Source organism: Cyanistes caeruleus, chromosome 1 (genome assembly GCF_971803275.1).
Source record: "Cyanistes caeruleus chromosome 1, bCyaCae1.hap1.1, whole genome shotgun sequence".
In the NCBI taxonomy this organism is placed as follows: Eukaryota; Metazoa; Chordata; class Aves; order Passeriformes; family Paridae; genus Cyanistes; species Cyanistes caeruleus.
The window spans coordinates 116,403,522-116,426,953 of NC_141701.1; the positions used below are offsets into that span (position 1 = coordinate 116,403,522).

Here is a 23,432-nt window from a genome sequence, read left to right on the forward strand (position 1 = left end):
GTCCTACCTGTAGAAGGCATCCAACTCAGAACCCTGTAAAACAGAGGACCCTGTAATAACAAGTAACTAACAAAAAATAACAAGGATTTTGTTTATTTACAATCTTGCATCTTCCTCTTGTCACTAAGAACAAGAACAGCTCTTCCCAGTTTGCCTAGGAGCAATTATTCTATCTAGAATAATGAATACAAGAAACTCTTTAGCAAATGCCATCATCCATTTTTCACCACCATCAGCAAAAATGGCACCTTTGACTCACATTCAATTGATTGAAGTTTAAGTCCATAAAAGCTGCCCTCACATCATGCTTAGTGTTACTAATTTCATTAAATGTCAAAGTAACTGGTAATTAGTTCAATAGAATTACTAAATATTATTACTTCATATAAAATGGTCCATAACCTTTCTGCACATCAAAGCCTGTGATTTACACCAAAATCATTGCAAGTCAATGCTTCCACACACCAGTATAAAATCAAGATGCCATACAGTGTATTCAGCTAAAATGAAATCCCTTTCGTTGATTCCTCCTCTTCAGTTTTTCTGTGCATGCACTTCAATATTTCTGAGAATTTTAGGCTAACCGTATCAGTGGGCTGAATCTTGCCTAAAATAGACATCTTCAGATGCAGTTCTAGCAATGCAAGCCATAATAACAACAAAACACCTTCCAGTACTCTCACAACTGTAGACATAAAGGCCCTATCATGCCTTAAACAGTCAACTGGTACCAACTGCAGTGGGAGTCACATGAAACCGAGGTCAGAATTTGGCCTACAGATAAAGAAGTAGTGCCAGCAAAGCGTTTCCACTGAAAAGTCAAAACAAGTTTACCAACTAAACAAAGTCAATTTCCTGAAAATGACAACAGGTATAGGTATAATTTCAAGAACAACTTGAGGGTTTCATCAGCCCTCTCTTTTTTTCACTGCCTTTTGAGAAACAACTCGTTTTATCAGAAACTGCATGTGTGTGCTTGTACGTGTGAACAAAGAGTTACTACAGAAGTGAAGTGGTAACCAACCTGAGGTTTTTCTCTTTTGTTTCCTGGCTATGTAAGCCTTTTTTTTTTTTTTTTCTTTTTTTCTTTTTTTTTTTTTATTACTGTAATTATAAAATTGTGGGAGCGTGTGGTATGTTGACCATCACATACAGGATTTTTACTGCAAAATTTTGTTAGTGGTTTTTCACGTATATGAGCGCATATGACTGTAAATGTTCAGTGTACACATGCACATGCAGATTTTAGTGCTGTGGTGTATCTGTATGTGTGTGTATGCACACACATACACAGAGCAGTATGCACACAAAAATACATTGTGGTAGAGCTGTGGTAGCTGCAAACAGATCGAAGTAGTTGTACAGCTATTTGCGGTAGGTTGTATTCAGCAATATTCCATAAAATCTTCTTTGGTATCTCACATGGCAAAAGCAAAGCAAAATAGAAGTCTTTATATACATGGTCTTTTAGTGGCTTTATCAGACAATGCAGTCCAGTGTTTGATAGTTAAAGGCTGTAAATACTGTAAAAATGCAAACTTTATAAAGCCTTTTTATATCTTCTGGTAAAAGATGTGAAGCATTGGTACCACTTCTAAACTCTACATTTACTGAACCACCTCTGGGATTCAAAGATACTCAATCCATGCCTTAACTGACAAGTTTATATATGTTATTACTTAACAAGACAGTAAAATGCATACTTACTGAAGATTAATCTAACTGATTAATACCCCTAAGGAAGGGTTCTGGTTGGTCTGTCAGGTCTCTGACTGCCTGAAAAACAGTTCCAGGAAGGTTATTTGTATTTAAGATACCTTACTGAGAAGTTGTTCTTGGTGCATAATTTTCTTCTTTTAGAAAAAGTAGATTTTTTTTTTTTCTTCTTAAATTAACAAATCAGGAAGTTGCTAACTTTCCGGAAACTTCAGCTGAAAATAATAAAAAGAAAAGCAGTAGTTTAGTTGGGAAAAAAAAAAGTCAGGTTTCACAGAAAGTGGAGACTTGGCACATACTGACCTTTTGAAGGAAAGGTAAAGTTACAGTCTACCCCCTAAATACCTTGCTTTCATATTAAACAAGTATCTTGGAGGAACAAGTCTCAGGATACCTTGCATAATTTTGACACACTGTGTCAAAGTGGGAGCGAGTAAGTGGGAGAAACCCAGCTTGAATCTTTATCTTCGGCTTCCTGGAGCATCAGCAAAACTCCTTTTCATCAGCCAGCTCTGCCCCACCTCCTGTCCAGCCTCTGCCCCCCCACCCCGCCTTCCTTTAGCCACCTCTCGCCTAGGAAAGCTGAGCAGTCTGCCCCCTAAAGCTGCTGGATAGACAAAGATACCTGAGTGAGTTTTATACCTAGAATACACGGCAGAGTCACATTGTCAAATCTGCTCTTTAGCTTTACCAAGGAAAACCAGGGAGTGCTGAAACTTCTTTTTTTCTCCTTTTCTCTGAAGCCTGTGTTGCAGTGTATGTTGTTAGCATCTGGCTGGTGGCATCCTCCTCATATTCAGAGTCCTCCTCACTCGTTGGTCACAGCCTCCTGGAGTGACAGCTAGGTTTGCAGTATGCACTTTTGGTTGCCTGTCCTCAGACAGCTGAAGTCAGATTCCCAAAGTTAATCAGTTTCCTGGAAAAATGTAGCATTAATTTTAAATGCAAATTATTGAAATGTACAACTAGTAATTCATATTTTCTAATTAATAAATACTGTGTGCATGATGCATTAGTAACACTATTAAATATTTATCTATAACTGGAGATATTGTGAATTATAATAAATTGTGAAGGGATTCTATTAGCTTTCTTTAAAGATAAATAAAATTAAAATTGTGATCAATATAATGAATACATTACATTAAAATTCCTCTTGCCTCACAAAACCATATCTGTTTATGTGTTTTATGAACAAATCTCATAAAAATGTTAGCAATATTTAAAAACAAAATATGTTAAATAAAAATAAAATCTACTATGGAGTAAATTTAAATATTTAATGATATAATTAAGTCTTATTAATGTAATGTTCTTAATTTTTTTAGATTAAAAATTCACAAGAATTGTCATCCTCTTTCATCTTAATCAGATGGTGTGTTTGTCATAATTATTTGTTATGTATTTTCATTAACATTTGATGAATATTAACTTTGCAAAATAGAACAATCTTTTTCCTGAACAAATCTGCTGGAGCAATATAAGGCCAAGTGCCCTGTGCCTCTGCTGCAGTGCCACTGAGGAGGCAGTAGAGTGACAGGAGGATTCTCACCAGCTTCAAGGACTTCTCCCTCCAGCCCATTGCCAGGTGCTCCTTCATGCATGAAGACAAGCATGCTAAGTTTGGGTTTTCATGTCCAATTTTCATTTCTGCTCATCTGGGTCAGACTTGTAGCCATGGCAAACTGATATAACTTCATAATTATCCCAGTTCAGAGAAGGCGAAACTTCAGGATCAGTCATCCTCTCCTGATGCTGCCTCTCTCCGCATGCCTCTTCAGAGCCCAGCTCACTGTCAAGCCCCTGAAATAAGCACAGGGAAGATTTGGAGAAAGTGATGTAAGACCTTTGAGGGTGTCTATAGCTTAACTTTCCACAGCTTTTCAAGTCTGCTAAGCATTACTCCTCTAGAAAATGATTGCATACAGGCATCATCTAGCCCTGAGCTGTGCACACTGCCCATGCAGTAGTGGGGATGACCATAGACAGTGAAGGCAGTGGAAAATGAGATCCTCTTTCCTGAGGGCTCTGTTTAGCTTCCAAGTCTTTTATCTTGCATGACTCACATCAGTGGGACTGCATGTCCAGTAACACATGACTACAGGAATAGTTTTGATGAAATAGTGGCCTTTTGCATTATTTCAATATGTTAAGTTCTGAAACATCTACAAATCTGCACGAAATCTTGTTACTTGCCTTAGCAAAGCCACTGCAATATCACCCCATGATCCAAATATTTTAAAGTTGAATAAAGAGAAAGCTAAAATACTATTAAAGACTGGGAATTTAGACATCCAGTCCTACATTCCACCAGTCCTACATTTACACAAAACCGTGGCATCAGATTATTTTTAAAGACTTGATTTTGTCTCCTTTTCAATTATGAAGGATAAAATAAAATTGAGTGACTGAAAGGAATAAATAGATAATGAAGTATTGGGATTTTTTTTTTTTTTTGTGTATAGAAGCTCCTTATTAAAATTACTGTTTTCTTCAACTACTTAATTTAATTTCTCTTAAGCAGGTTTTTACTTGTTCTGCTCATGCTAATGTACGGGTATCAGATGTGTTAATATGACACTTCATGGGTCACACCCTGAACTTGAAGAACCACTTTAACCTCTTCATTACCCTGTGGACATAGCCTGCACCTCCTCCCATGCGGCTGCTCACCCTGACCTACAGAGGCACGATGTAGTTTACAAGGGTGCATCAGCAGTCAGGAGGCATCACGGGGTTCATCTGTCCTCTCTACCCTCTGCACTACTCTTTGGGATACTTCTTCACTACTATGACTGCTGCACAAACAAGGCAGGTGATCACAGTTATTTTGTAAGGCCAAAGCTAAAGCATTTCTTTTTTGTCTCTTGTCATTGGTTTATTTTTTGTCAGTTGAAGCTAATGGAAATTAGGCATTGCACAGGAATGTTTTTAAGACAGAGAAAATGCTCATTTCCCCTACAAGAAATCTCTCTCTGATAGACACATACACTATGACAGTATACACAATATTTTCATGGACTAACCAAGCACAGAAGTTATCCATGTCCTAGAGAAAGAGTCAGTTAGCTGAGGACTTGTTTGATTGTATGATTAGGGCTGAAAACAAGTTTTATTTGACAACTTGAAAAAAACAGAGGCAGAAGCAATAGGGTGTCAGAGGTGTGATGGGGGTCACAAAGACAAGAGCTACTAGAAAGCACAGGCCAAGGGTGAACAGGCAGGAAGCAAGTGGGAGACAGGATCAGAGGCAGGGGAGCTAAAGCAGGAGGAGGGACACTTGTGTAAACTTTTTGTGTTATCCATACAAACTCGCAGTGTAGCTGAGTCACCAGACAAATGGAAGACATGATTTCTGGGTAAACTCCAGAAGAAAGCAGCAATGCCTTTGTTATCTTAATGGTCATTTTATGGTAAAAAAATCTTCACTGGCCACCCTCCAGTTATGGAGTTTGTGTATTTTACAGGCATTTGTGAGCAGAGACAATAAACTGTCTGGTTCTCTTTCTCTTTACATAAATTTAGAGACATTTTTCCACTGTCTACTGTTTAGAGCAAGTAGGTAAGGGCTAAGGGACTAGAGTTCAAGTTACTGGCTCACTATGTGACTTGGAACAAGAAAATCAGAGAGATGGCAAACTCCCCTCACTTCCCCAGCATTACCTTATAGTGCCTTTGTACCTCTTGCTGTTTAATGGGAACAGGAAGCATTTGGTGGGGTACTCTCAGATCACGGAGGGAAATATGCTTAAATTATGGAAAGTCAATTGTCTTTCTGTTTATTATATGTAGGTGCAACGACTCCTCAGGCAGGTTTGAGCATTTTTTGCAATTAGGTTCAGAAACAGTCTTTTGACTCAGCAGACCTCTGAAGGTAGAAGCTGGTAATTTCATGTGGACAGAGAATGCACCTAACAGCAGTGGGACTACAGATCTCTGTAGTTGTTGAATTTCAGCAGTAATTGCCTTTTCCATTTCACCTTCCCTTTGAAAACTTGCAAGTATTATTAACATAAAAAAGCCTTAGGAAATTTTGTGGGCTGTATTTTATGGAGAATTCTGACACAAGATACAAATCTTTTCCAGCAGTTAACGCCTTCTCCAAGGCTGTTGAGACAGATGAACAAAAGAGGCAATCCTCACAATGGCTCAATCCCTCTCAATCACTTAACCCAAAATAGTAAAACAGATCTACAGGCACCTAAATGCTTGTGATCCTGTGGACATCAGTCAAGGAATCCTTGCATTTTAATCAAATCTTTACTCTCAGGCAAACATGTCAAAACTCCAATGTATTCTTTAAGGCTTCAGTAGAACTGAGGGAAGAAAAACTTCTTTATTTTCCAACCAGCCACAATGAATGAGCTGTGGAGCACAATCACACTTCGTATCAATTCCCTGGCTTTCCTGTTCAGAAGTCATAAGGGGAGCTAGAGAAGGGTCTACTTTTTCAGTCATGTAGGCTTTTTCTTATACCTGTGCTATTGATTCATCCTTCCCATTCAGAAATAAAAACACACTGAAACTGTAAGCCAGCCCTTGTTTAGAGTAAACCTGTTGCTGCCCTTGAAGTTTTACCAAGAAATTTTGTTTATTAGGAAGAGATTATAAGGGGAGATTAGGAAGTGACCTCTCCATTTATTTTTCTTCCTAGTGCACTGATTGTGAAAAGAGAAGCTATGCTTTCATTCAGGTTCATTTGTTCCTTACAAGAAAATTAAAACATAAGACATAAAGTAGGCTGGCTACTTCTATGGGCTGTTAAACTGTCCTGTCCAGCAGCAGGAGAGGAATACATTATGTTGTCCATTTTCACAGTGAAAGTGGGGATTCAGAGAAAATGTCTCCTGGAGGTTTTTTTAGTGTTGCAGCTCCAATGTACCTCCAACAAGGATATGAGATACAATCTAATCTACGGTGAACGATCAGTGAGGTAATTAGAGAAAAAGAGATGAACACAAGTATATTCCCAGGCTTTTGATGCTGTCTTTGGCAGGTACTATTCTCCCTTTGACACCTCTTAGATCACACATTAACCATAAAAGCAGCCACGCCCATCCACTAGTTACTAATAAAGTCCATTGTATGATTGTATTTCAGAGATAAATGTTATTGATTAAAGGCACAGAAGAAAAAATAATCACTTTTTAGCTAAATGATTTTGCTGCCACTTCGTTTGTAATTTTATTCTCACTTCACCAAAAGGCAACAAATGCTTAAATTAATGATACACCTTAATCTGTATCAAGTAAATTAATATGAAAGAGAATTCTGAGAACAATGTCTTTATTGAGGAGCAGAATCACAGAAGTACTTAATTGCTACAGCCAGCTCATCTTCCAGTGTCAGTAGCAGTGAAGGAGTTAATACTTGGGTGTTAATCAGACAGAGAATTTCCTTGTGACATGAAGTGCTTGTAGATAAGCAGTAATATGCCTTGTTTTACAGGTTTTCTGTAGCCGGGGCAGGGTCCCTTGCTGCGCAGCATATATTGAGAAAGACGGATACACAGAACAGAGGTAATAGCTTTCCATGTCACAGCAATATAAACCAGACAGTTTTTATAAACTGGAAACATGGTTTTAATAGTTCTATACAAGAAATATCTCTCTGAAAACAATGATATAGATGGGAATTTTTTCCCCTTCCAAAGCAGAGGTGAAAAGGAAAGCCAAGCAACCCACATAAATCTATTCTCAAGCCTCACGGGAAACCCCATAGGTGAATTATGAGTCATAATAAGAATTATTTGTTGTACTACTGTATGCAATCAATCAGCAATTCAGACGTAGAAGATTTTTACCCTCTGTCTCTATCAGATAAACCCCATAACCCTTTCAGAGGACTTTAAACCAGATGTAAATTGATGTGAAGCATGAGCAACTCCCAATACAGCCATATTCAGAGTGACACTTCCCCTCCTTCAGGGGTTCTCAAATTCTTCCACTCAGAATATCAAAGCTACCAAAACAGGAAAAAAAAAAAAAAAAAAAAAAGAAAAAGAAAGAAAAAGAAAAGGCTCATCTTCCCATGCTCCCAACTGCACAGTCTGATGGCTCCTGGACAGGTGGAAAATCCTGGCAGAGGAGTGAGAAGAAGCTGGGGGCTTATGAGCAATGGGATGTCCTAGAAAATAGTGAATGGCAACATTTTTCAATGAAGTCCTGCCGAGGAGACAAGATACTGGCAACATGTGTGTGTGTGTTTATCTCTCTTGAAGCCACACAGGCCTCAAATGAAATATGAAGTGGAGAAAATATTCTAAAGAGTGAATAGTGCAGTAGGAGTGAAAATGCAGAAAACACAAGGAAAGGTAATTCTCACTTTGCCCTCTACCCCTTGCTTGTCCCAGAGTCTCACTAACAGGCAATTACTATAGATGTTTTCATGCAATGCTCCAAAACACTGAAGTTGAGACTTTAACTCCTTATAAAGGAGAGCATATTAGATGACAGCCTTTCTGCTACTACACATTAATTTATATTTTCCCTCTGAAAACTCCACCCCAAATTTTGTCATGATCTTCTACAGCACAGAGGAAAACATAGAAAACACTGAAAATGCAAGAGATTCTGTGAACAACAGAAAACCTTGGTTCCTTATGGGTTTGGTTGAGTTTATCTAAACAAAAAATGTGCACTGTCCTAAACAGAGGAAGTAGTGAAACAGCTATCCAGGCTCTGATTCATCCCATTGAGATCTCTGCATTTTGGGTAAATGTGTGTGAAATTTGTCAGAGGACTCTGAGCTACAGACACAATATCCTTCACATATCCCCCAGGGAAGCCCAGCCAACCACAGCAGCAATCTCATGAAGAACCTTCCCCAGTTCATCCCCAAAGGCAATTTCATAGCCCACAAATTCCACAACCGTCTGATCACATTTACATTTTTCCAGCTTGGCAAACAGGTTATTATTGTGGAGGCATTTGAGGACAAGTTGAACATGCCAACTGTGTTGTTTCTGGGTTCCCAAAATAAATGTGGGTGTCATCCAGACATGCTGCTACATCCTAGTCTAACATCTTCCTCTCAAAGTTGTAAATAAAATGCTGGAATGTTGCTAGAGCATTAGAATGGCAAGGAATAGGACAGGATTTACCTGTACCAACTGCAGAAAAAGATCTGCTCTCAGTGGCCTGTCAGATGAGTTTATGCTCCCTGAGAAGGCATGTTTGTTCAAGAGTTTTAAATAGTTAATTAGTAAGATGCAGAGGCTATTAACTCTTAACTGTGGTTAGAGCAGGGCTTAGACACCTACAAAAAAATCTTCAAGAGGCCAGAACATTATTTGACAAAGTCATGGTTATCCACTTAAGGCATCAAAATGGGAATTCCTTGACAATCCTTTAAATGAGGTAGTCCCATGTATCCCCAACTTCTGACTCAGATGGCAAATATCTTCTAGAGCCAAAAAAAATCACTGCTTCTGAAGTTAACAGGTGAATCATGGTATCTGCCCTCTGATAATATTCATACCACGAAGACTCACAGGCAGTTAGTATCGTTAGCTTGTGGCTCCAGTGTGGGGCACCAGCGATTACATAGAACTTCCAGTTTGTTGCTTCCTGTTATGAGGGAATCCAAGTCTCTCTCAAATAAGCCAGTCAAAAGAAATCTGAGAACCATACTCTGAAATGAACCAGAATCTGTGGAAAGAGCAGTGGATGAACCCAGAATTGCTGAGCATGATGGGGCAACATGCAGATTGTATCAATTCAAACAGAAGTGATTTACTTTGGTTTTGTATAGTGAGTCATGAAATACAGGTCTTAACATTAACAGGTATGAGAAGAACTGAGAGCTGTCAGGTGACTCCAGGATCATGTTTGAACTGAAAAAAAGCACAGTATAAACAATTTAGAAATCCAGAATTACATCTATATTCAAAAAGTCCCTGGATATCCTTCATTGGACACAGGGGGGAAACAGAATGACAAAGGATGAGGAAAAGGCTGAAGTACTTAATGCCTTCTTTGCAACAGTCTTTAACCACAAGACCTGTTGTCCTCCTGGTACACAGTTTCCACCTTCCTGAGCTAGAAGACAGCAACAGGAAAAGAAAGGATTCCCCCAGAATCTTCAGTGGTGACTTGCTGCACCACTTAGATACTAACACATTTTTTGGGATGGATGGATCCCACAAAGGTACTGAGGCAGCTGGCCAAAATGCTCACCAAGAACTTTCAATCATTGATTGGCAGTCCTGGCTCACTGGGGAGGTCCCAGTTGACAAGAGGTTAACAAATCAACACCAATCTACAAGTGCAGGAAGGATGATCCAGGGAGCTATACCCCTGTCAGCATGACATCAGTGCCAGGGAGGTTATGCAGCAGATCTCGAACGCCATCGCACAGCACACATAGGACAACCAGGGAATCAGGCCCAGACATCATGGGTTTGTGAAAGACAGGTCCTGCTTGACTAACCTGATCTCCATCTATTACAAGGTGACCCGCAGTGGATGAGGGAAAGGCTGTGGATATTGTTTACCTGGACTAATAAAGCCTTTGATACCGCTTCCCCTATCATTCTGGAGAACTGTCTTTTCATGGCTTGGACAGGCAAACACTTTGCTGGGTAAAAAAATTCCTGGATGGCCAAGCCCAGAGAGTGATGGTGAAAAGAAGTACATCCAGCTGGCAGACAATCACAAGGGGTATTCCTCAGGCTCAGTGTTGGGGACAGGCCTGCTAATATCTTTATCAAGTATCTGGATAAGGGGAATGAGTTATTGGAACTCTGCAAGTTAGGGACATGATTTAGTGGTGGAATTGGCAGCACTGGGTTAATGGCTAAAGGTCTTTTCCAACCTTGATGATTCTATGATTCTACATTGAATCTAGCCATCAATCAAGTTTAGGTGCCTGATCAGAGTAAGGTTTGCGAAAGAAAGAATCAACAAATTTCACTTTTATATAACTTCTTAAAAGAAAATAACTTCTTTTAGCGGAATTAGTTGCCGTCAATCTATCACACACATCTCGTGCAATAGGGTCTACAAGGGTTCTCTGTTCACCCAGTGGGTGGCACTCCACTAACCTGAATTATGGTATGTGGTGAGCAAGTTAGGGAGTCAATGTATCAGTAAAAAAATTACAGCAGTCGTCTTTCAGACAGACAATGGACTGCAACTGCCAGTGAAATTACACCAGCTTTCATCACATACACAGAACAAGACAAACTTGAACTGAAAACACAAACAACAACAACCAACTAACCAAAAAAGACAACATGATGCAAATGAGCAAATTCACTATCATTCATGCACTTTATGTCCTTCTGCCTTCCTCTTCCCAGATCTTAGACAGTGGCCCTTAATCTAAGAAAGCTACAAAAAATCTCAATTTATTTTGTAACTCTCAGCATTTGAAGACTAACAAAAATGAAGTCACAAAGTTGTAGTGATAATCTGAGATAAACCAATAGGCAAGTCAATATGGAAAATAAACAGTGAGATGAGGTTATTGTTCCCACAAATGGACTTGTGGGTTAGAGACAACAGAGGCTTCCCCCACATTTACAAATATTGAACCCCAAGCAAAAATTTTACTTCAGCTGTTTTCCTCACCTCCACCTTCTTAATCACCTTAATCCACCTCTGTAAATACAGGTTCAAATGAAGGCCATTTGAGGCACTGGTAACCACTTACAAAAAGGAGGCTACCACTAGCTTCCCTTGACTGTATGCAAGCCCTGCTGGAAGAGCAGCCCAGAGTTGTGGTGTCTGTTGGTTCCTCAGTGCAGCACCCTTTTTATGACTCCCTGCACTTTCATTTCCTCTGTTTCCCAGTCACAAAAACAAGCAATGTCCCTTCTTTCCCTGTCAGCCCCCCATATTACTTCTTGGGAAGGTCTCACTTGCTGGGGAGTGCTGCAGGCTCCACTACCCATTTGAAGAGCTGACTCCACGGTGCCAGGTTTTGGCCAGGGCTCACCACTGTCCAGGCCCACTTCCTAAAAACCTTGATGTCTCTGCTTCCACTAATATTTTACTCTTCCCTCTCCTACACCTTCAGCACTGTTCTATTAGGGACAGCCCCTGCACATGAATGCTTATGCCAAGCAGTGAGCACAGGGATATTGAGCTTGTTATGGAACACACAATAGTAATTATTTTAGCCATCTCATTTTTTCAGCAATATCTAAGTTAGTACACCACGGAGGCAAATATAGCCTAAATCCTGACCCAAACAGTGGTTCTGACTGCCAGCTAACATAACTCCATGTTTCCAACAAAAACCACCAAGAAAAACAACACTGAAGCTCATTCCTTGTAAATTTTATCATGCGGTAGCAGCCATAAAGCATGTCACTGCTATTACCAACCTTTTCTGAATTTAGTGAGGCAAATTAAAGGTGAAAAGTTTCATTTTTTTAACCAAAAGCCCAATCTATTCTGAAGCAATGTACTTGCATTAATAAGTTTAAATTCAGATCATCCCTTTTGAGGGCATTCTGTCTAGGCTATCTTGTGGTGCTATATTACTCTATTACTCTGTAAATGTGTTTTTGAAATATTCTGTTCCTTCTCCATTACCACCTCTTCCTTACTCTTGGGACAAAAGGATCTTTTCCTTGACATTTTAAAGCATTAAAACAGCTTGAGGGGTAAAGAAAACATTTTTCATGTAATCTTTGAAAAGTTTAGTTGTCAAGGAGACCAAGACCTTAGCGACCAGGAATGGAGGCCTTTTCAGCTCACTAACATGCTTGTGAAAGAAGATGTAAGGATGCCAGTATACCTGGAGGCAAACATACTTAGTGTTTCAGGAGTGTCTTGCTTCCTGACATACCTTTATTACACAACTAAACAGTGACTCAGATTTTCTTCTCTTTGGATGGTATCATCTGGTGAGAAAAACATGGTTAAAGGACCTTACTTGGATGATATATTGCCTCAATAAATCACTGAATTGAGGTATGCTCTGGAAATGTCATTCACAAACTGACAGTTTCCAAAGAAGAACAGGTCCAAGAGCATATTTTATATAATTGCAGAATGAATGACAGTCAAAAAGTAACAAATTGGAAGGATGCTTTCCTAACTCCAGGCAAAAGGGACACCATCAAATGAGTCTCTCTCTGATATTACTTCTGTTGCCAGGATAGGGGCATGTCACACAATGCCCAGGCTAAGACAGAGAGAGGTAGATGCTTGGCATTTTCAATTTTCACAAAAGTAAAATTTTGTTTGCAAGTTTTATGTCTGTCCCTAGTCTGTTTGCTAGCATTGGGACCTAGAAAAGTGGACAGCCTTTCACTGGAGACAATGCTTTTGTAAGATTAACCACTAAACCAAACTAACTATTTGTAAATATTTTAGAAGTAAATGACAGAAAAAGCATTTGAAGACTGAAAGAACCATGGATTTGCACCACAAATACACTTAAAATTGAATAAAACATAATAAATAGCTAATATAATTAAGAACTGTTTTGTGACAAAATGCATAGATAAGCATGTGCAAGAAACATCAGAATAAAACCCAGGAACCCTTAGAGATCACTATCAGAACCAGAGTTAGTCAACATCTTGGTCAATGGTCTAGAGAATGCAGTGTATGGAAAATAGCAGGGCCTTTTTCAGATAGTCAATGGCCACACTGACCACAAGGAACTCCAAAAGCCAGTCCAGAGAGTCTGCACAACACACAGGGGCCGGTGAGCTTCCATGTGGATCATTGTGAAATTCTGTATCAAGGGAAGAATGACCTAAATTTTGCTTACCTGATTGTTGTATGCAGAACAGCTTCCATTAGTGGAAATGCTAATGGAGTCATCAGTAACAGCTTTTTGCAATTCTGAGTTAAGTTTGCAACACCAGTCATAAAATGCTGGGTGTCATTAGAAAAGACAGTCACAACAAAACCAAGAAAATCATTTTACCACTGGGAACACCTTGCTCCACCCATATTTTAAATGTGTTTGCAGTTCTGGTCTGCGCATCTTGAGACAGAACAGAGCAGGAGACAGACTAGAATTAGGAAAAAAAAGCCAAAAAAAAAACCACAGAGAAGAGCAACTAAAGTGATAGAGAGGGTGTACCAGTAAATTTACAAACAAAGAGAATAAGGAATCTATATATGAGAAATATATGGTAAAAAGAGAACAACTTATTAAACACCATAGTACATGTGCTATTTGAAATATTGTCCTTTGTATATTTGGTTTAGTTTTTTTCTTGCTCAGTGCATTTCTTCTGAAGTCCAAATGTGTTTTCCAACTTATTGGCCCATTGTTCAGGGATCTAGTTTTAAGTGTACTTTAAAGACGTAAAATTGCAGACTACAGCAAGTTGCTACTCTGCATGAGTGCTAATAAAATACCTACCTAGCAACAACTTCTTGTTTGAATGAAATCACTCTTCTGTGTACACCATAGCCTTGCAAGCCATCACACTTGTCACATCCTGCCCAGCAGCAATGGCCTGGAATAAATATAAGGAAAACTTTAATATAGCAAAGAACACAACCACCACCACTGGTGTATGTGTCATTAAAACCAGCATTACCAAGCAGAAGAAAGGTGTATGGTGAGTCAGTTTAACTCATGGTAAAATAAAGAGAGAATAGCTACTCCTACTGCAAGGAAAGAGCATTTCTTAGCTGAAAAGCTTTTTAAGGTTACTTGGATCCCTTGAAACACATTGAACAACCACAATATGAATTCTCAGTCATCTGATCAGTTCCACTCCTCTAATGCTTCCTAGATATTTAGCATTTGTTCATCAATACTTATCTCTCAGCTTACCACAAGGCAGATTCCATGCTATGGTTTTAAAGTAATGGCAGATAACAGACTTGTCCACATTCTATTTAAGAGTCCCATTTTCAAAAGAATTGAGTTAGCTTGCACTTGTTTTGATTTTCCTTTTATTTCAAGTACTTTTAACTACTGTCTTTCATTCACAGCTTTAGGGTATCAGCTAAAGCAGATCTAATTCCTTGAAATGTTTTGGTAGACAACTTCTTGCAAGGAAGTGGTCGTTCAATCTTGATTTTTTGTTGAAAGGAATTATGGTTTTTTCTTGCTCATTTGGTAGCTGGTTTTCGTACCAGCAGTGAGACAGGAGGGGCAAAACAAGAACTGTTTTTCATAACAATCACAGTACATTTTTGTTCAATAATACAGGGATTGTCCAAGCCAAGCTCAGCAGCATTGTGTGGCCAACAAAAAATTTCCCAATGGAAATCCCAAGTTTATATTTTTTTAACCCTCATGAACTTCTGCTTTTTGCACCTCCACCAGTGTATTCAATAAGTGTATTTTATTCAAAAAATGAGCACACTCAAAAGTTTCAACAATTTCTTTCAAAAATTAAAAAATTCACACACAACCTATTTTTGTGACTAATAGACACTTTCATGCAATGCCCTCTCTCTTTCCTGTCCAGTGAGCAGTTTTGGAGAGATTGTTTAACTAATACCTTAATTTTGTGTTGAAATAAGCATGCTTTTTGGGAAAAAAAATAACATTTATGGCTTTTATGCTAATTCATAATTTTATCATAACAGAAAACAGACAAAAGAGTTTCTTAACATTTAAATTTCTGGGTTAAGGAGAAATCTAGAACACACACACACAGAGCCATTTGTTTCCTCATTGAGTTGACATGACCTTGCACATGAGTACAAGTGAGGAAGGACAGGAAATATATAGGTCTTTTAAAATAAAAAATAGGATTCTACTATAGTTGACAATCACAATCTTCTTAAGAGGATAAAAAATGATATTTCAATCCCACCTCTGTTTAATTTTCCTCTCCATTTGGGGGACTAAATGTGATATTGTTTTTTGATCCTTACTAATTATTCTCCTTTTTTTCCCAGCCCCAAATCAATTGGAGCATCATAGCAGTTTTCAAATTAGTTATTAGATTTTTTTTTCCCTGATTCATTTCAGACACTTTTATTAGAAAAGTGATTGATATATTAACACCATTAATTACTAATTTGACCCATTAATTTTGTCTATCTGCACAGACCTAATTGAAACAGCCTACACTGATTCTAGGATCTCATTTTGCATATCGAAAATTAATTTTCAGGTACTCTTGACTGCTGAATCTGTGTGATGGTGAAAAACACTGTTCCCACCTCACACATCTGTTTAATATTCCCACTCTTCTTTCTCAGTCCCAAAAAGACCTTCAGATTCTGCCCCTGAAAGATTTCTATGATCTTCGTTCTCCTCCCTCAATAAACAAGAGTATCTCAATAGGCCTCCATAAACGACAGTTCCCGTTCATTTGACATAATTTGCCTTTCCACCATCAAGCTAAATTTCTTCAATAGACTCTTAATTATTCTAACCCCATTATCTAATGCTATTATAAATGTTTAAACAATATTTGATATAGTCCTGGTCCCACTGAAGTTAATGGGAATATTGTTGATGCCTTAATTAAGATCAAGATAAAATTTATATTGTTTAATTTGTCACACATTACTGTTGGGTAAAAACAACCTAGTTAGTATTCAGAGGTACTAAACAGACCCAGCTCCCAGACTAGAACTGGCAGGGCCTCAACACTTCTCAGGAGAAGTCTGGGAGCCTGTGCTGCACAGTGGGCGAGAAGAGAAGGGAGCAGTCGCAGGGTCGTGCACTCTGCTGTGTATCGGCAGCCCCAGAAGGCTTCCCACGCTCTGGGATGCTCAAAGCCTTTAAATGGAGCTCTCAAGTCAGGAATCATCAAAAGGACAGGAAAAATAGAGAAGTGAGAAAACGGAGAAAAGCCTTCCCCAATGTGAGAACAAATGAGATACATTTTTCCAAATTATTTGATCAAAAATCTGGACAATTTTAAGTGAAGCATTTTAAAAATCTTTGGCAAAAGATACTGTGTGCATTGATCAGATCTGGTTCAAAAAGAAATACATCTTTTAAACCAGAAACTAAATATTATTAGTATGAAGATTTTTTTGGCTGGTGACCATTTAGCTTTCATTAAAATTTAGAAAATAAATTACAAGCTTTTTTCAGACTATCAGTAAAAGCCTTGGTTATTCTTACACTGTGAATAAAGCCATTCACTTAAAAAAAAAAAAATGAACAGAGAAACTAGAATTTAATGTTTCTTACAGGTCTAATATTGTATTCTGTTCTCTCATACAACGCCAGCTTAAGCAGAAAAGAACCAAGAACGGATTAATTTGTGACATCTCTGTTATTTTCACTGGCAAGATATGATCCCACCTACATGATAAAATCTCACAGTGCATTATTTCCAGGCATCTGTGGAGGTGCCCCTCCAGAGGGTCTGGCTTACCAGAGCTACACATTCCACAGAAACATCCAAAATTCTGGTGAGACCTCAGTTCTGTTCCTGCCACTGGGAAAGTCCAGCAGACACTTCCCCATTTCTCTACAGATATATTCATCCCAGTAGGTGGTGACTTATAGGACTATAATCAATAAAGGCTGCCCAGGGGCTGTTTCACCTCCAGTTCTGGGGAAAGCTTAAAGCAAAAAGGTTTGCATGGCCAGATTTTGGTAGTGGAGTTTTACAGGGGTGGCTTCTGTGAGAAGCTGCCAGAAGTTTCCTCCATATCCAACTGAGCCAATGTCAGCCAGCTCCAGGATGGACCTGCCACTGGACGAGACTGGGCAACTAGAAATGGTGGGAACATATTTTAAAAGGAAAAAAAAGAGTTACTGTGCAGATGTGATTGCAGACAGAGAAAAAGCTGCAAGAGTGAGAATTCGTGAGAGGACTAACACTGCAGACACCAAGGTCAGTGAAAGAGGGAGAAGAGATGTTCCAGGCAGTGGAGCTGAGATTCCCCTACAAGCCCATTGGGAAGACAATACCACAAAGACTTCAAGGATGCAGAGATACACCTGCAGCCCATGGAGGAGACCCATGCCAGAGCAGGTGGGTGCCTGAAAAGAAGCTGTGAATCCTTCAGAGGCCCATGCTGGAGTAGGCTCCTGGCAGGGACCTGTGGACCCATGGAGAGAGTAACCCACACTGGAGCAGCTTTCTTGACAAGACTTGTGAACCCTTGGGAGACACACATTGGAGCAGCCTGTGCCTGAAGAACTGTGCCTCATGGCAAAATGACCCACATTGCAACATCTCACAGAGAACTGTTACCTGTGGGATGAACTCATGTGGGAGAAGTTTGTGGAAGGTGAATTTCTGCCTCCCTGTGGGAGGGACCCCACGCTGAAGCAGGGGAAAGACTCCTCTTCTTGAGGAGTGGCAGAAACAACAAGTGATGAACTGACCACAGCCCTCATTCCCTGTCTCCCTGAACTGCTAAGGGGCAGAAGGTAGAGCTGGGAAGGAGGGAAGGGTGGGAGCAAGGTATTTTTAAGATTTATTTTGCTTCTCATTCTCCTGCTCTGATTTTGTTAGTAATAAATTCAGTCAACATCCCTAAGCTGAGGGATCATGCTTTGCTCATGATGGTATTTGGTGAGTGATCTCTCCCAGTCCTCATCTCAACCCATGAACCTTTTGCTATATTTTCTCTTCCCTGTCCAGCTGAGGAGAGGAGTGATAGAGAGCCTTTGGTTTGTGCCTAGCATCCAGCCAGGGTCAGCCTACTATAATATTGCTTCTGCTTCAGAAGGCAGAGGAGAAGAATGGGCTATTGAAAGGAACCAATGGCCCAAAGAGATGGGCATTTATGCCTAACACCTCTCACCCTGCCCTTCTCTCACTGTTTGTAACCCATTTGTTACCATGTCATCTCCTACCACCCTCAAAGAAAGCCAAGCTTCAACTTCTTCCCAGGAGCCAAATGGAGAGGTTATTGAAACTCTGAACACAAGGTCCCTTATCACTGCAGTACGTCTGGATATGATGAGCACAGCAGCAAACTCTGAAATGCAGGAAAAAAGGTCATAGGTGATTTAGTTTTAAAATATATGTGCAAACAGAAAGGATGAAATTCCCTGGTGGGCTCATTTGCTGGGATTTCAACATGTATCCAGAGCTATCAGGTCTGAGCCCTGATAATGACTTTCTGGTTATCAGAAAAAGGAATCCTAAAAATACAGCGCTTCAAATACTTAAGCATTCTTGATTTTTTATTTCTTTTTAATTAAGACTCTGATTCATCCAGTCCTTTACCTCCTCATGAGTCTTCAAATGTTGCCCTCTCTTTCTAGCTTGCTGGAAGTGTCTTGCCAGCGAACAGGATCTATTCAGTGAATTCAGAAGTAAGGTTGCTTTGTCACAGAGCTGCGACATGTGATGTCCTACAGCTGGAGGCACTCAGAGGCTCATTTCTGTCTCCTTTTCATTGATTCACAATATCGCACAATGCAAAGAAAAGGATCTAGAGACCTACCCTACACCACTCAGGAATTTGCTTTGGGAGTTTGCTCTTCAAGAGCTCTCAAATGATCAAAGTATCAAATGATACTACCCCTTGTTTGAGACAAAGGTGAAATGTCTTCAAACTGGTCCCTAGACAGAGATTTCTAGACCAGTAACAGAATTCTGAATTATTGGTAGGATCTTGTAGCCTGAACCTCCTGTACGAGCCCAGAGGAAGAAAGTCGTTCTGCAGTTCAGACCTTCATTTTACATTTGAGTTCCCATTTGTTTTTTTAACTGCTATACTGATTTGCCCCATGACATTCTATTCCACTGTAACATATACTGAGTAATCAACACTTGCTGCCCAAATTAACCTACCTATTACTTGCTTATATTAGTCCTAAACATCAGTGTAGCAAGCAAATCAATGAGGAGTCCATGTCCCTTTCCTAGACCACTGTGGTCTTTGACAGTAACTAATGTCAATGCTATGCTTTCATCATCCTCCTAATCTTATGGTTCTATAACTCTTCTCTAGCCTGATATTTATTTGTATTGGAAGAGAATAGCAAATGCATACTACAAAGTGCTTACTACAAAGCAACACTTGTATATAAAAGCACTTTCAGGCATTTATAATATTTACTGCAGGTCATCAAATATATTCCCTGCTGTGAAAGATCGTCTTTGTTGTTCTTAGACTCTTCTTCTCCTTTTTTCATCTTCCACAAAGAGAAACATCCTTATCTGTGCATACCCACTCTAACACAAACTGTAATCTTCAGCTTTTATCTGTATTGTTCTTGGGGAAAAATACATCACTGCATATGAGCAGACCTAAATCTGAGTAAAATATGTTACAAATCTATTAATCTCCAGCAGTACAGCTCTTAAACATGTTCTGGGCAGGTTTCAAATATCTGCATTGTTTGTCAGAGCTATAAACAGCTTGATATGGAAATCAAAATAAAAGCTTGATATGGAATGAGGTTTTATTTTTTAATTTATTTATTTTTTAAGAAGCACATAAATAGGTATTTTCTTAATGTCAATTTTCTGTCATGACACTTTAAGAAAAACTCAAGAGTATAGCAAGACCTGACTGAAAGATAGCACTGCTTAGGATCTCCAACTGCAAATGAGCATCTACAAAGATCACAAGCCTGGAAGTGACAAGAGATTATCCTTTATTCTTCATCTCTCTTTGCCCTTTGGAAATGCTAACCTACTGTATATAAAAACTGTGCATAGCCTGCCTGGTGAAAACCATCACCAAACACCTCTAAATGGTTTTCCACTGTGTTAATTTGCTTCTTGGCAGTCGCTATTTTTAAATGCTATTGCATTACACTTCCACAGTTGAGCTCATATGTAAGATCAGATTTTATATTCAAATATTCAGCTCAAGAAAAAAAAGAGATCAAAAAATATGCCTGTTCTATGCATATTGATCTCAACTGCCACTTCCCGACTCTTAAACTGAGAGCTAAACCAATCTCCCAATGACGTTAACTAAGGTTGCTCTAAGCTCAGTTGCTTGTCATCAGCCCACAGAGACAGCTGGGTGTCTTGGGATGGCGGGATGTGCTGCTGGCCGTGAGCAGAGATGCAGCAATTCTCAGCACCAAGCAGGACTCGAACTGGTGGGATCCCTCAGTCTTGGCATTCCTGCCTTACTGCCATCAGACCACAGCCATGCACTGGGCTGCATGACAAATATTTTTTTTATTATTTTATTATTTAAAGGAAACAAGTATGCAAAGCCTAATGCAAGAAAATAGGAAGTTTGTGCATCCTAAAGCTGCAATTCTGTTTATAGAGGAAAATGCAGATTTAAAAATCCTCATGTTTTTCTGGGATGCTTTAAGGACTATTGAGTTCTATTCAGAATTACTCAGATTGTGGATTTGAATATTTTTCAAGTCTGGATGTAAGATCTTTAGTTTTGGTGTCTATTACACAGGAACACAGTTTAAAATACCCAGTCTTTAAAGCATAGGTGTTTAAGAATAGGCAGGTTGGACAAAGGATTGGAGATTTCTTGAGAGCTCTGTTAAAATAAATTTTTCATTGGGCACCTATCTGTTGGTAATTTCTCTGAACTTTCAAAAGCTTTTCAAAATTTGTTTTGACTTCTTTATTTGAGCTTTTAAAAAAATCTTAGCAGATTATAAACAAACCAATAAGTAGAGAATTTGCATTATTAATAAAGGAAGCCTCACCTTAGTGGCAGTTTCTCTAATCACAACACCTGTACTATAAATAATGGAAAGAAGGACATCTCCTGCCCTCAAACAAATAAAGTTTGCTTTCTAACTTACGGTGATTACCGAGAGATAGAAAGCTTCATGCAGAGTTCACTCTCAAGTTTTCTGTGGGTGATTAATCAATAGGAAAAGAGACTAACCCCAAGTGGGCTTCTTGTGCCATGGAACTTCATCATACCTTCCCTTCCTGAAAGGCTCAAAGAGACAGTGAAAGAGAAGGGAAGGGAGTTAAAACTGACATTGGAAAGAAGACTACAAAGTAGGTAAGAGCTTGCACAGCTGTAAAAGCAGATCTGAGAGAAGACAACCTTGACCTACTTCACACATGCAGTTGAAGTCTAGACCAGTTAACACAGCCAAGTGCATTGTCCTACACCTGCACTGGGGCAATCCCAGGCACACCTACAGAGCAGAGAAGTGATAGAGAGCAGCCCTAAAGAGAGCTACATGGGGACGATGGTTTGTGAAAAACTCAACATGAGCAGGCAGTGTGTGCTTGAAGCCCAGAAAGCCAGTGGAATCCTGGGCTTCATCAAAAGGAGTGTGGCCAGCAGGTCGAGGGAGGGGATTCTGTCCCTCTGCTCTTGCAGAGATCCCATCTGGAATGCTGTGAACAGGTCTGGAGACCCAACAGAAAAAGACATGGAACTGTTGGAACAAGTCCAGAAGAGAGCCATGAAGTTGATAAGGGGACTAGAGCACCAGTCAACACTGGTAGAGTGATAGACCTGAATTCCTACCTGGATATTTGAAGAAGCACTGCTTCAGCTATTACTCGAGTTATTCCGCTACATGTTACCAAAATGAAAAACAGGTAGGTTAAGCCTATGCTTAATCCTACAAGATGCTGAGCAATCTAGTCTTAAATGAGATGTGACTTAAACATTTTAGAGGCCTGTGAACAGGTGTCTCTTTTTCTAAAAAGATTAAGTCCTTCCTTAACCCCACTGCTAAGCATGTTCACAAAAGGCAAAGTTCACAGCAAGAGTTCTTTAATTAAAGAAGAGAGCATATTAGCAAACAAGGCAAGCTTTTAATTGCAATTTCACAAATATTTAATAATATAAAGAGAGTATTACATACCAAATAATAGTGCTGCCATGATACTATTAATCATTATGTTCATTTTTCCTGAAAAAGAGCAGCATTCAATCTCAGATTAGTTATCTCAGTATCACAGAGATGGTAACTCATTCAAATCATGTCTTTATTTCATGGCTACAGAAGCACATAATTTTGCTAGAAAAGTGAAACAGCAGAATCTCACAGTGCTTTCTTCTTTTTAAGCATACAATGGACTAAATTCTGACCTTGGTTACACCCATATAACTTCTGAATTGCATAGCTGAAACTAACAACAAAATAGGGCCAACTTTGTGAGCCTTTCTACATATGCTTAATTGAGCTAACCAAGCAGGATAAGGTTTGGTGTACAAAGGACTTTTGTATTTGATTTTATTGTAAAAAAACTTTTTTCCCCATCTCCGCCCCACTTCTTAAAAAAAAAAAAAAGACGAAGCAAGCAGGAACAATGCTAATTACATTTTGTATGCAGTAAGAATGGGCAGGAGGATGGGGAGGCATGGAAAACAGGCCCCTGCAGAAAATGTGTGGTGGATGAAAACAAAGTTCTCCTGAGATGGATAGAAGTTTCAGTTCCACAGGCTTCAAAATGAATGGTTCAGATGTTGTGAACACAATGGATAGTAATGATGATTACTTTTGCCAATGCCTATGGTGATGTTATAAGCTAATTATATTAGTCATTTACGCAAAGGCAAGATGCCTTTGATAACTACTATTCGAAGCAACAATTCAGCATGTTGAGTCACTGTTAAGTCACTCTTCGAGACAGACTCCAATTCAACTTATACACAAATGACTCTCCAGCAACTTTCTTGGACACAGCAGTTTTACTCTGCATTTGAACCTTTATAGAAAAATCCAGCTCTGGCTATTTTACTATATATATTCCTTTTTATTTTTCACAGTTTGTCTTAATCACCTAATCCTCACTTTGTGGGACTGCATTAATGCACATACTGTATCTGAAGATAGCTGATGTCCACAAAAAATATTTAGTCTCCATTTAGCTTTATCTATTTTGACATTTACCACTCTGATTCTTCTGAGCCATTCATTTTTCATTAAATGATAGGGAAGCCAGACATATT

At 39.1% G+C, this 23,432-nt stretch overlaps 1 long non-coding RNA gene across 1 annotated transcript; it reads right to left on the reverse strand.

Annotated features, from left to right (window-relative positions):
- Positions 1–1,707: 1,707 nt before the first annotated feature.
- On the reverse strand, positions 1,708–22,390 carry LOC147655845 (uncharacterized). The gene is made up of 5 exons (XR_015276795.1): positions 22,342–22,390; positions 14,050–14,146; positions 3,269–3,519; positions 2,359–2,632; positions 1,708–1,931 (listed from the first exon to the last, which is right to left on the reverse strand). It is a non-coding gene; the product is annotated as an uncharacterized LOC147655845 (long non-coding RNA).
- Between the last annotated feature and the right edge of the window lie 1,042 nt (positions 22,391–23,432).